Below are 4,999 nucleotides of genomic sequence, written 5' to 3' on the forward strand. Positions count from 1 at the left end.
ACGAAATACATTCATATAGTTAACACCACTTTGAACAGTATCTCATTCATATCTTGGCGTGGCAGCGTAATGTGAGAGGAATATATACTGAACAACAAAAGTTCCTATGACGTTGAATAAGATGTAATGCAAAATTATGTTTTTTACCATATCTGAAACAATTTCAGTTTGCAACAGATAAAAGACTCCTGTTAGGGTTCAAACGGTGTGTGTCCACCTTTTGTTGCGATGCAAGCAACACATCTTCGTCTCATGGAATGAACCAGGCGTCGCACAATGTCCTGTGGGATATCTGTCCATATCTGCTGGAGCATGTTTCCAAGTTCTGTTGAACACTTGGTTGACGTCGAAGACGCCGATCCATCTCATCCCACATGTGCTCGATTGGTGAGAGATCAGGGGAGCAAGCCGGCCAGGGAATGACATTAACGTTGTTTTGTTGAAGAGAATCATGAACAAGTCGAGCAATATGAGGCCGGGCGTTGTCATGTTGAAAAGTAATGCCTTGGCCATGACGACGCAAAAACGGTAGAACAACAGGGCCGATGATGTCGTCGCGGTAGCGCTGTCCATTGAGATTTCCCTCTACCACTACCAAACGAGTCCTCTGTCTTGCTGTAATCCCACCCCATACAATAACGCTGCCGCCCCCGAACCGATCTTCTTCCATGACACAATGATTGACGTAACGTTCACCTCGACATCGGTACACTCGAATCCGTCCATCGCTGTGGCTAAAGAGAAAACGAGACTCGTCAGTGAATTCAACTTGTCCCCATTGCATGGCCGTCCAGCGTAGACGCTGTCTGCACCACTGTAGACGTGCTTGACAGTTGTTTCCTGTCAAAATGGGACGTCTGGCGGGTCTTCTGGCGACAATCCCTGCACATCTGAGGCGGCGACGTACGGTTTGTGAAGAAGGCCAGTGATGCTTCTTGCAGTCACTGTTGCTGGATGGAATCGATTTCGTAGGTGTGTTGTTCGAATCCAGTTGTCTTGTCGATTATTGGTTACGCGTTGCGTGCCACTCCGAGGATGGTCTCTGACTGCATTCGTCTGTTGCCAACGTTGCCATAAACACCAAATGTGTTTCTGTTGACGTTAAATTGTCTTGCAACATCACGTTGACTCGATCCTGCTTCAAGCATACCAATGGCTCGCAGACGCTCATTTTCAGACAGGCGTGGCATTTCGTAATGTTGATTAATTGCGTAATTTTGTTGTTTTTCTGAGTGGTTGTTGTCAGCACGATGCTAAACCATGCATATGGAATCCCGTTAACGCACATGTTTTTATACCCATTCTTGGGTAGTGAAATGCATGGGGCTTGCATAAAAGTCAACTTTTGCATGGAATGCATGCTTTTCTGTAGCAGTTTTTGTGACTTGATTCCATACATGTACTACAATATTGAAAACCAAACTTTTCTTGTCTGAAAAATACACTGAAATAGTGGTGTCACAGGAACTTTTGTTGTTGATTATATTTAAACAACTGCCCACAAAGAACAAAACTTTAGAAACAACATATGACAAATTTGTATAAAAACGTGTGTGAGAACATTAAAAATATATAGACTATAGACAAAAAAACACACACAAAAAATCGGCTAATAGATTGCCAGCATCCCGAGTTAGGACCACGATAATCTTAGTGAATTAAGTACTATATCATTCTTTCTTTGGCATACACCGTACCTCATTAGTGTGAACACCGACTCCATCTCACACCACAGTTTAACGTAGAGTAACAGTGGTCGTAGAACAACGATCCTTTGTGCATGTTGGTTCCCTTAGTTTGCCACGAGGAACCCTTTTTACCACTTATGGGAATATTGCCTAGTTTGGGGACACAAAGAAACATCTTCACATCCTGCATCTGTATAAAACCCCACATTGCAGCCAGAGAAAACTTTGTGAGGGTTCATAAATGCTCAACACTATTCGTCACTGGTGGGAGAAGCGGACATAAAATATTAACATATTAACGTAAACGTACGTGTCCTTATTTTCTGAAGAAGTCTTTGAGAGTGAGTGAGCTTGGATTGGCGATGTATTTAGTGATTGAGTTTTAAACCACCTTCAGCAACATTCCAGCTATATAACAGCGGGGGACACCAGAAATGTTCTGCAGACATTGTTTTGTTTGCTTGTTTGTTGTTTAACACCGCACTCAGCAAAAATTCATCTATGTGACGGCGGTCTGTAAATAATGGAGTCTGGACAGGCAATCCAGTGATTGATATCATGAGCATCGATCTACGAAATTGGGTTACTATAACATGCATCAACCAAGTCTGATAACCCGATCCCGTTAGTTAGACCAATTCAATCCCGGACCTTCACATGTTCCACGCATTGTGCCCATGCTTGTGGAATCGACCAAGTGAGTGAGTGAGTGAGTTGGGTTTAACGCCACTTTAACAGTATTCCAGTTATATCGCGGCATGTCAGCTTAATGTGGGAGGAAAGCCCGAAGTGATGCAGGTCTCAGACGTTTACCAGACGCTAACAAACCTAGAAACATAATTGGGGCGAACCGGGATTTGAACCCACTATCATAGGTTTCTGGCCCAAATCGCACTTTGCAGGTTGATTAGAAACAAGTCACATAAAAAAGGCTCCGAATCGCCCTCTTGTTGCTCCGTCTTAGCCAGAAACCCCTAACCAGAAACTTCAAGAACGTTCATGCCTGCCATGTTCGTGCTTACAACAAGGGCACATAACTCTAATTCCTGTACACATCCAATCCGGAAATCTCGATTCGCTGCGACGAAAGCACTTGACACCATTCGTGAACAAGTCGTGATATTCCGGGACAAGCCGAATGGCGACTCGTGTCCCTCTTAGGGCCATTTTGCGACCAGATGCAATTTAAAGCACATCGGGAGGCGCGGAATTATACAGTATGATTGAACACATTTAACTGTGTCTTGGGTATATTTTTAGATGCAAGACATATGTAAAATCAAAAATTATTTCTGCGGGATTTTTTGACGAAGAACTCGAAATCATACGCGCATTCTGATTGGTTTGTCTTTTTTTCGCACATAACATTCATCGATAGGGGGACGAGTCTTCTTGCAGGTTACGGAAAGGGGCGACTGGTGACGAATGCACTTGACACTTTTTAACTTGTAGTTCAGTCATACGCTAACTGTGATAATGTCGCTACATAAGCATTGTATGGGACAAATTATTTTTGTCGATAAAATCCCAACCCCTCTTTCCCCATCCCTCCTCTCGGAAAGTAAAACCCTGTCTCTAGATTTTGTTGTGTACATTACATAATGTCATAGAGGTATGTCCACACAAACTTGAGTCAATTGAACTTCTTGCTTCACTGTTACAGGTAAGGAGAATATGCAGGGGCCTGTCTTTTGTTCATGGACACATTAGCTCTCCCAACTGGGCCCACTTGCGATCTTAGCGCTAAGACTATCGTAAGCCTGTGTTAAAGTATGGGAGTTACGATCATCCTAGCGCTAAGATCGCTTTGTGCAAGTGGACCCAGGACAATGCACCACTGCACAAATCAGTTGAGTGTACTGGCTACAATCCATGAGACCAGTGAAGATCCGGGGTAGAATAGGTCTTCAGCAACCCATGCTTGTCGTAAAAGGCGACTAACGGGATCGCGTGGTCAGGCTCGCTGACTTGGTTGATGCAGGTCATCGATCCCAATTGTGTGGATCGATGCTTATGATATCAATCACTGGATTGTCTGGTCCAGACTCGATTATTTTACAAACCGCCGTCATATAGCTGGACTATTGCTGAGCGCGGCGTATTTGTCGTTCCACGTATGGGGTTACCAACTTCTTGATGCCGATCAATGACTTTAGAAGTTGTAGATATCAGCCAATATTTTATCAGATCGAGAATGAGTCTTAGATATTTTAGGGAGTTGCTTAAATCTATAAATGAGCTATGACCTTGACCTTGTCAGTAAAAAAAGGTCACAAAGGTCCTTTCCTAGGAAGCCTTTTAGGGCCATTTGTTTTTTCTTGAAACTTCAAGATGCTAATTTGAAAATCCAAGATACACACTAAGCTGAAATTTCAAGATAATGATCTCATAATTTCAAGATAATAATTTGAAGTTTAAGATTATAATTTGAATTTCAACTTAGTATCTTAATATGTCAACTTAGTACCTCTAAATTTCACGTAAAAAATAAAATAAACAAATTGCCCTAAAAGACTTCCGCACTTTCTTGAAACAAACAAGTTGGACAAGTGAACCTTACAGAACGACTGTAACAAACCCTGGCTATTGTTGTCCGTATGACCAATTTGATATTACAAGTGTTATGATAATGTCATATTACTGATTGAATGTGCCTTGTACATAATTGCAATCAACATGGTGAGAGGAGCACGGATGGCCCAGTCGTCTAAGGCGCCACAATTCGCTGTGCAGAGTTGCGTCCCTTGAGCACGCCCCAAACCTATAGAATCGGCTCGAATCCCGGTTCACCCGATTATGTTCCTAGGTTTTCAGAGCCATACCCGTGTTCGTGGATTTTACCAAATTGGAAAGCGCCCGAGACCTTCGTCACTTTGGGCTTACCTCCCACATTAAGCTGACACGCCGTGATATAACTGGAATACTGTTAAAAGCGGCGTTAACCCAACTCACTCACTCAATAAACATGGCCAGACTCACCTCTCTTTTCGCCTCAGCTGAATGTATTGAAAAGTATACATCTGGACCCCGCCCTGTAGCAATCACGTATGCAACGCTATGTAACAATATCAGTCATATTCCAGATATCAAACAATGCTGTACGTCAATATGAAAATGATCAACATACTGTCAGCATACCTACATAACAGCAACAATAACATAATAACAAAAACAGCAACAGTATAACGTCACGATTGCACCTGCTCAACTTGCTTTACACGAATGCACATGTTTTAACAAGTTTTAAGCCACTTCATTCAAAGCAAATCCCCCCTCCCCTTTCAGCCTCCCTTTCAGCCTCCACACTCAAT

This window comes from Haliotis cracherodii, unplaced genomic scaffold (assembly GCF_022045235.1).
Source record: "Haliotis cracherodii isolate W230 unplaced genomic scaffold, xgHalCrac1.p SCAF_10, whole genome shotgun sequence".
In the NCBI taxonomy this organism is placed as follows: domain Eukaryota; kingdom Metazoa; phylum Mollusca; class Gastropoda; order Lepetellida; family Haliotidae; genus Haliotis; species Haliotis cracherodii.